This window comes from Phacochoerus africanus, chromosome 5, assembly GCF_016906955.1.
Source record: "Phacochoerus africanus isolate WHEZ1 chromosome 5, ROS_Pafr_v1, whole genome shotgun sequence".
Classification (NCBI taxonomy): domain Eukaryota; kingdom Metazoa; phylum Chordata; class Mammalia; order Artiodactyla; family Suidae; genus Phacochoerus; species Phacochoerus africanus.
In genome coordinates this window covers 29,745,639-29,755,538 of record NC_062548.1, presented here as the reverse complement: position 1 = coordinate 29,755,538, position 9,900 = coordinate 29,745,639, and the positions used below count along the sequence as shown (strand labels likewise).

The 9,900-nt window shown below is 42.7% G+C and overlaps 1 non-coding gene across 1 annotated transcript; it reads left to right on the top strand.

The window, feature by feature from the left end:
- Positions 1 to 3,947: 3,947 nt before the first annotated feature.
- Positions 3,948 to 4,019, top strand: TRNAA-AGC (transfer RNA alanine (anticodon AGC)). The gene has a single exon. It is a non-coding gene; the product is annotated as a tRNA-Ala (tRNA).
- The last annotated feature ends 5,881 nt before the right edge of the window (positions 4,020 to 9,900 follow it).

Here is a 9,900-nt window from a genome sequence, read left to right as displayed (position 1 = left end):
GGAGTCTTCTTTGGGCAGGGGGGAGATGGAAATTGGGAAGATTTGCAGAAGAATAAATTATTTTATATCAATGAAGCAAAATGCATGAGCACCAACCACCTCCCCCCTTTCCTCTGGAATGGGCTCGTTGGTGTTAAAGGGCCTGCAGGCCTCACTCGGGCAGCTGTGATTCACCTGCTGACTGCTGAGAAGCCCATAAAGCAGTGCTTCAGGAGACTGCAAGCAATGCTGATGTTCTGGGCCCCAGGCTGGGAGGAGACGGCCCCAGGCTTGGGGGCGGGTGTGCGGGTCAAGGACTATTGGCAGGTCCCCATCATCAGCTCCTCATTTGGGCACTTGGCATTTCCCTGACTGCCTGCCTGGCCTGGCTTCAACCCCAAAAGCTTGGTTAGAGGGCCTGAGGGCAGGAGTGCATGTAGGAAGTGAAGTGGAGTTTGGGTCTGTATCCACATGAGCTGCTCAGAAGCTGGTCCTTGAGATTTTGGATCAGATAACCTTGCTCTTCAATCCCCACACTGCCTCTTGCCCAAAACAAACAAAAACAAACAAAAAAACCAAACCAAAACAAACAAACAAAAAAACCCCACAAAAAAACCCAAACAAACAAAACCCCAGAAAAACAAATCAACGCTGTGATCTAAATCACTTACCATAAAATTTATCATGTTCAAGTACGTGATTCAGTGGGGCTTAGTACGTTCAAGATTTTTTGTTTTTGTTTTCGCTTTTTGGGGCCACACCCACAGCATCCGGAGGTTCCCAGGCTAAGGGCTGACTCAGAGCTACAGCTGCCGGCTTGCACCACAGTCACAGCAATGCAGGACCCGAGCTGCATCTGTGACCTACACCACAGCTCACAGAAACATCGCTTCCTAAACCCACTGAGCGAGGCCAGGGATAGAACCCACAACCTCATGGTTCCTAGTCTGATTTGTTTCCGCTGCGCCACAGCAGGAACTCCATGTCTTTGTTGTTTGGGGGTAGACACCTAGAGGTGGAATTGCTAGGTCAGATGTCAACTCTCTATTTAACTTTTTAAGGAACAGCCAGACTGTTTCCATAGCAACTATGCTGCTCCTTCTGGGGGCAAGTGGCCTCACGTCTCTGAGCCTCAGTCTCCTCCTCTGTCGAATGGGGACCACTAGAGTGGCAGCCTCATTGGGCTGTTGTGATGATGGAATAAAAATAAGGGAGGCCAAACCTCACCCAGGACCATCCCTGGCCCCATGCCAAGCGCTGAATAAATGGTAGCTCTTATCAGTATTTACCAACATATTTACTTATTTATGAAAGGAATGCAGCCCCCAAATATATACAACCCTCACCGGGAAGAGGAATAATAAAAATAGGCTGAAAAAAATCGATGAGGCTATAAAGGGTGATGGTTCCTGGAGTCTAAGCGTGGGTTTTATTAAAGTTCAGGGCAGTGAGTGTTTCTGCAGTGGGGCTGAGCTGATTCACTCTGAGAGGCTGAGCCCAAGAGAGAGAGCCTGCTTGGGGGTCTCACCAAGCACCTGGTGGTGCTGGTGCGGGTCTGTTAGCACCCTGGGGTGGCGCTTCCCACCCTGGCACCCTCGTCTCTAGTTTGCCATTGAGGTGGGTAACCTGAAGATTGGATAGATCTGTGGTTGGCTGGCATGGTGGGGAAGCAGGCAAGAAAGAGGCTGGAAGAAACTCGGACGAATTGTCTACTGTCCTTGGCAATAGTCACAATAGGAAGAGCCACCGTTTGGGGAACACTGGGTGCAGAGCCCTTGGTTAGAGGCTGGGGTTCTAACCTTGACTGTTGATTGTCAGAATTCTGCGATCTTTTTGGCCAAGGATGTCAATAAATAATGCGTGCTAAATATGTCAATAAATAAAATAAATGTTATTTAAACCAATAAATAATAATGCCTGCTAAATATGTCAATTAATAAAAATGCGTGCTAAATATGTGTGAGGGGCTGGGCTAACGTCCTTATATGTATTATATCATTTAATGTGCATACTAAATCTAAAGGTTGGTTGCATATCATTCTTGTTGTACAGGTAAGGAAAGAGAGGCTCAGTCAATTTAAAAGACTTAGCCGAAGGTGCTCAGTGAGAGGTGAGGTTAGACTATGGACAGGGGTCTCCTTGCCTCTGAGACGCTGCCCATAATGGAAGGTAAGTACCTGGCTGTGCCGATGGGCAAAAGGGGGCTGGGTCCTTCTCTTTCTCCTGGTTCCTCATTGCCTCCCATTCAATGTGCTCTGGTCACCTTCTTTCCGTCCTGAGAATGCACCAGCCTCCTCTTCTTTGGGACTTTGTACTTGTTTTTCCCTCTGCCTAGAAGCTGCTCTCGCCAATTCTTTCACTGAATTAACTCCAGTCTATAGCAGAGGCTACTTGTTGCCTCTCAATAACAATTCCCCCTTTTTAGTAACGACTCTGGGCAATGCCTTAGAGACTACATTTCCCAGCCCCTCTTGCAGTATGGTACATTCATGTGACCAAGAACATAGCTCCTTAAATAAGTGGGGGCACATCTCCTTATTTTTCTAATATCCTTGCCCTGACCTGTTGCCTGTGATGTAGCTGTGGTGGCTGGAGCTCTAGCAACCATTTTGAATCATGAGGCAACTTTGCGAATGAAAGCCACACGGCAAGGAATAGGGAACAGAGAGACAGAAGGAGGCTGGGCTCCTGATAACTGGTGGAGCTGTCAAATCAGTGCTGTGCTGATTCTGGCTTCTCATGGATTGAGAGAAAAAGGAAACTGTTTTATTAAAGCTACTAAGTTGGGTCTTTGTCACTAGCAACTACATAAATAAATTCCTAACTAAATAAACTAAATAAGGAGTTCCTGTCATCGCTCAGCAGGAACAAATTCGACTAGGAACCATGAAGTTGCTGATTCGATCCCTGGCCTTGTTCAGTGGGTTAAGGATCCGGCATTGCCATGAGCTGTGGTGTAGGTGGCAGACTCGGCTCTGATCTGGCGTTGCTATGGCTGTGGTGTAAGCCGGTGGCTACAGTTCCGATTCCACACCTAGCCTGGGAACCTCCATTTGCTGTGGGTGTGGACCTAAAAAAAAGGAAAAAAAAAAAACTAAATAAATTCCTAACGTAGTTTCCAGTTTAAATATGACTTTCTCAGCATGGCTTATGTGAAACAAAATCACTCCTTTTGTTCTCTCTCATACACCTGTTACTTTTCCTTCATTGTCCTAATTCCAAGAAAAAGAAATAACTGCTGCTTTGTTCCACTTATCTTTTCCACTGGACCATTGGACACATGGACTGTTCTACTAGGTATAGTTAGATAAGTTGTGCACTGCACAAATCCAGGGGGACCAGGTAAATAATAGCCTACGCAAGTGGCACTTCCTGAAATTGTGTAGTAGTTCATGGCAGCCCTCTCTACAAGGTCAGGGGGGAACTTCGACCAAGAGTTTATTCATTGAACTTGTGCACTTGCCAGAACTTTGGAATCATTGTCCGTCTTCAACAAATACTGGTTTCAGGATGAACAAAAATGGTAGATGCCTTGAGCTGGGTACTGAGGGCACAGAGATAGACAAGGCATGGAAATGATGGCAGCAAGGCATGTTCAGTGCTTTAACCCAGGGAAGAATGAGGGGCTCTGGGGTTCAGAGGGAGGTGGCTCCCCAATGGGGCCAGCTGGAAGCTCTGTGGACAGAGGAGGCACTCCTCTTATTTGGCCTCGGTTTTCTACCTGTAAGATTGAGGGCGTTGTTGCAGGAAAGCGGTTTGGTTTAACTTTTAATTTTCTCCTATTTTATTTTACATTTTCATTTGTTTTAAGTAGACAATACAATAGTGCAAAAGGCACAGGAAGAAAAAGAAATTTCCTGTCACTCTTGATGGCCACTGTAACCTGACTTATTTAAGGGTGGAGGGCAGATGAAAAATTTCTGTTTCATTTCATGAAGGTACTTTAAGAAAGGCACAGGCCACAAGGTGGGGATGTAGCTCAGTGGTAGAGCGCATGCTTAGCATGCATGAGGTCCTGGGTTCGATCCCCAGCATCTCCATCCTGTTGTACCTTTGCTCCAGGGTACCTTTTCTACTTTGCCATCACAGCACATTCCTGTAGAATCTAGAAAATTGATGACCTTGTTCTGGTTCTGTTTGTTACCCTTATGCTTTGTTTTCAAACTTGAAATTGACTTATAATTGGCATTATATTAGTTTTAGGTGTAGAACATAATGATTTGATATTTGTAAATATTGTGAAATGATCGTAATGAGTCTAGTAAATCTCCAGCACCAAACATAGTGACACTAAATTCTTTTTCCTATTGTGAGAACATTTAAGATCTACTCTCTCAGCAACTTTTGAATATGCAATATGGTATTAACAGCTATAGTTGCCGTCTTGTGTATTACACTTCCGAGACTTTCTTGTTTTATAACGGGAAGTTTGTCACTTTTAACCCCCATCGCCTGTTTTGCCCACCCCTGGTCCCTGCCTCTGGCAACCACTGATCTGCTCTGTATCCATGAGCTTTATTTTTTTTTTTAGATTTCACATGTAAATATGAGATCATATGGTATATGTGGTACTTGTCTTTCTCTGACTTATTTCACTTAGTGTAATGTCCCCGTATTCCATCCATGTTGTTGCAAATGGCAAGATTTCCTTCTTTTTTTTTGTTTTAAATGGCTGAACAGCATATACATATATATATATAATCTCACATTTCCTTTATCCATTCATTCATCAATGGTCACTTAGGGTTTTTTCCTATCTTGGCTATTATTATTAATGCTGCAATGAACATGGGGGGCATATATCTTTTCAAGTTACTGTTTTTCATTCTTTTTTTTGTTTGTTTTGACTTTTTTTTTTCTTTTTAGGGCTGCATCCGTGGCATATGGAGGTTCCCAGGCTAGGGGTCTAATCCGAGCTGTTGCTGCCAGCCTATGCCAGAGCCACAGCAATGCCAGATCGGAGCCATGCCTGCGACCCATACCACAGCCCATGGCAATCTGGGATGCTTAACCCACTGAAGGAGGCCAGGGATTGAACCCAAAAACTCATGGTTCCTAGTCAGATTCATTTCTGCTGCACCAAGATAGGAACTCCCTGTTTTTCATTGTTTTTTTAATGGCTGCATAATATTCCATTGTATATATGTACCACATCTTCTTTACCCATTCATCTGTTGATGACATTTAAGTTGCTTACATGTCTGGGCTACTGTGAATAGTGCTGCAGCGAACATAGGGGTGCATGTATCTTTTACACAGAAGTTCATTTGGAGAACTAATTACACAGCCAGCTTCTAAAATATACCACAGATTCAGCAACATCTACTCAAATGGTTGAGGGAAATTAAGTTAGGGAGGACAAGATTAGAGAAGCAAATTTAGAAGGTAGAATTAGACTTACTCTGTATTTCTTTGAGCTGCTGGATTAAAACTGCTTTAATATATTGAATAATGACAAATAATATTTATAACAATACAATGAGTACAAATTTAATGTTACCATTACTGAGTATATGCCCCAGTGGCACACCCAGTATTTCACACCCAGGGCAGATTTTTTTGTGTTTTTTGGCTTTTAGGGCCGCACCCGCAGCATATGGAGTTTCCCAGGCTAGGGGTCTAATCTGAGCTACAGCCGGTGGCCTACACCACAGCCACAGCAACACCAGATCCAAGCTGTGTCTGTGACCTACACCACAGTTCACAGGAACACCGGATCCTTAACCCACTGAGTGAGGCCAGGAATCGAACCTACAACCTCATGGTTCCCAGTCAGATTTGTTTCCGCTGTGCCATGATGGAAATTCCAAGGGTAGATTGTTTTTTAGAACCTCCCTCTTTTATACAACAAACTGCTTTTAGTAAGGATCATTTACTATTCAGTAATAATTATTATTTTCTTGATTTATACTTAGATTTAAAAAGTCATTTCAAAGGACGTATACATTTCTATTTTAAACATATTATTCAAATTCTGTAAAATATTTAATATATGAATCAAAATTTGGAACTACCAAAAATTTACACTTTGTAGTTCCTATCTTTTCACTGTTGAAAATTTTATTATTTTTTAATTTTTAATTTTTAATGGCTGCACCTGCAGCATATGGAAGTTCCTGGGCTAGAGATTGAACCTGAGTAGCAGCTGTGACCTATGCCACAAGACCAGATCCTTTTTAACCCACTGCATCAGGCCAGGGATTGAATCTGCACCTCCACAGCAACTGGAGCTGCTGCAGTCAAATTCTTAACCCACTGTGCCACATCAGGAACTCCACTGTTTTAAATTTTAATCTCAGATAAAAACTCCAAATGGTCAGATAGAATGACAGAAGTGACAAATTCAAGGTCTCTGTGATATCATTATTTGTTTCCAATATTCTATTCAAATAAGGAATATGTAATAGTACAGAAGTTAGAGATATGAATTGCATCCAAAACAAATTGGAACCAATTCAAACTTATGAATTTACAGCTGAAAATGAGGAGATGTTGCTGATTTTTTTTTTTTTTTTGTATATTACAGGCTGGGTGTATAATTAGTTCTCCAAATTAACTTCTGTGTAAAAGATACATGCACCCCTATGTTCACTGCAGCACTATTCACAGGAGCCAAGACATGTAAGCAACCTAAATGTCCATCGACAGGGATGAATGGATAAAGAAGATGTGGTATATATATACAATGGAATATTATACAACCATAAAAAAGAATGAAATCATGCCATTTGCAGTAATGCGATGGACCTAGAGAGTATCATACTAAGTGGAATAAGTCAGAAAGAGAAAGACAAATACCATATGGTATCGCTTACATGTGGAATCTATAATATGATAAAATGAATTTATTTACAAAATCAAAACAGACTCGCAGACATAAAGAACAAATTTACGGTTACTAAAGGGGAAGGAGCTTGGGAAGGAATAAATTAGGAGTTTGGGATTAATGGATACTCACTATTTTATATAAAATGGATAAACAACAAAGTCCTACTGTAGCACACAGAGAACTACATTCGACATCTTGTAATAAACCATAATGGAAAAGAAAATGAAAAGAATGTATGTATTATATATGTATATAAAGGAATCATTTTTCTGTATACCAGAAACTAATGCAACATGTGTAAGTCAATTATACTCCAATAATAATAAAAAAACCCATTAACTTCCGAATAGAACACAATGCTTATTAAAGATGCTCTCTCTCAGGGATCACTCAGGAGATATATAAAACACCGGTAATTTGAATAGGGAACATTTTGTTAAAAAAATTAACTGGAAGAGAGGATTAGCTACAAAGAGAAATAAAGAAGCTCTAAGAAATGTGGGGACAGCAGATGCAGGAAGCAGTTACTCTCTCTGGGGCTGAGAGAGAACACTCACGTGTATTAGTTTTCTATTGCTGAATAATAAATGCACATGCGTTTGGGAGTTTAAAACAATACCTAATTAGCTGCTATGGAAAACAGTAGGGTGCTTCTTCCAAAAAGGTAATTACCGTAGGATCCAGCCATTCTCCTTCGGGGTATGTACCCCCAATAATTTAAAATAGGGACTTGAGGAAGAGATATTTGTACAGCATAGCAGCACAATATGCTATTTGATATGCATAGCAGCATTATTCTCAGTAGCCAAAAGCTGAAAGCAGTCCCTGTATCCACTGACAGATAAATGGTTAAACAGCATGTGGTATATCTCTGCAATGGGCTACTCTTCAGCCTTAAAAAGGGAGGGAATTCTGGCACATGATAGAACACAAATCAACCTTGAAAGTATGTTGAATGAGGAGTTCCCGTTGTGGCTCCGTGGTTAACGAATCCGACTAGGAACCATGAGGTTGCAGGTTTGATCCCTGGCCTTGATCAGTGGGTTAAGGATCCTGTGTTGCCATGAGCTGTGGTGTAGGTTGCAGATGTGGCTTTGATCCTGCGTTGTTGTTGTGGTGCAGGCCGGCAGCTACAGCTCCAATTAGACCCCTAGCCTGGGAACCTGCACATGCCATGGGAGCTGCCCTAGAAAAGGCAAAAAGACCAAAAAAAAAAAAAAGTATGTCAAGTGAAATAAGTTGGTCACAGAAGAACATGATTCCACTGATAGGAGGTGCCCAGTGGTTAGATTTGTAGAGAAAGAAGGTAGAATGCAGCTCGGATCCCAGGCTGCTGTGGCTCTGGGGTAGGCTGGCAGCTACATCTCCGATTGGACCCCTAGCCTGGGAATCTCCACATGCTGCAGGTGCGGCTCTAGAAAAGACAAAAAAAAAATTAAAAAAAAATAAAATAATCTCAGCTATTTGTTAGTTCACAGTTGTATAGGTTATCAGTTCTTTGCTCAGGGTATGCCAAGACTGAAATCAAGGCGTCAGCAGGACTGGGTTTTCTTTTTTGCTGCGTCCACGGCATGCAGAAGTTCCTGGGCCAGAGATTGAACCTGTGCCACAGCAGTGACTTGAGCGACAGCAGTGATGACACTGGATCCTTAACTAGCTGAGGCACCAGGAATGTCCAGGGCTGAGTTTTTATATGGAGGCTCTGGGAAAAAGCTTGCTTCCAAGCTCATTTTGTTGTTGGCAGAGTTCAATTCTTTGTGGTTGCTGGACTGAGATCTTTATTTCCTGTTAGCTGTCAGCTGGGGGCCTCCCTTAGCTCCTAGCATATTCCTTGCCACGTGCTCCCATCTATCCTTAAGTCAGCAATGGCATGTCAAATCCTTCTGTGTTTCGAATCTTTTCTCTATCCTTTTTTTTTTGTCTTTTAGGATGCTGCAGCTGCGGCCACGCTGGATCCTTTAACTCACTTTGCTGGCCCAGGGATCAAACCTGTACCTCCGCAGTGACCTGAGCTGCTGCAGTCAGATTCTTAACCCACTGCGCCACGGCGAGAACTCCTAAATGTCCCTTTCCTAAAGTCAACTAGCCATAAAACATTATCTGACCGCAGGATTAGAATTCATCATGTTATAAATCCTGAGGATCATCCAGGGCAGGTACGCAAGGAGGAGGCCTTAGAATTACACCTACTTCATCAGGGAAGGAACAAATTGAAAGATGCTGCCTCTTCAGGACTGAGATTAGACCCTGTGAGAGCGGAAGGGCTGAGGTTCACTGCCTAGTTCACAGAAGTACTGAGAACAGGGCTAGTGAGCACAATCAGCTGGGATGTTCACACACCCATTAGGAAGCCTCTCCTTGGGGTGCTGGTGAGACCCCCTAGAAACCACCTCCTGAAGCCACCTGCTGGCTGTGCAGTTGTTGGAGAAGCAAAGCATCAGAAGCTCCTTCCTTTTGCAGTATCTCTCCAGCGCCCTCTACTGACAGTCAACATTATGTCAGCTGGAAAAGGCGAACTGTTTACAGGGTGCAGCTCCAAACTCTCAACGCAGGTGAGAGAAGAACGAATTTGGAGCTGAGAGACAAAAAATTGATAACTGGCACAGAGTATAAGCAATAACACATGAAAATTTGACGTTTACATATCTACATATATATGTATGTGTAGTTCTATATTTGCATCTACATCTCTCCTGTAATTGCCGCAATTTTTAAAGCTTAAACCAACAAAAGCTTTTTGGGGGGAAGAGTATTTTATCGCTGACATTGTTTGTAATTGCTGGAGACTGGTGAAATTAAAAAAGGGACTGATTGATTTTTAACTTGTTCTATTGTTTTCAAAGATTGATTTTTAACTCGTTCTATTGTTTTCAAATTCTCTCTCTCTCTTTTAAAAATTTTTTACAGCCACTCCTGAGGCATATGGAATTTCCCCAGCGAGGGGTCAAATTGGAGCTGCAGCTGCCAGCCTACCCCAGAGCCATAGCAATGCCAGATCCAAGCCACGTCCCTGCCAGATCCTTAACCCATTGAGTGAGGCCAGGGATTGAACCTGCATCCTCACGGACAGGTTCTTAACGTGCTGAGCAACA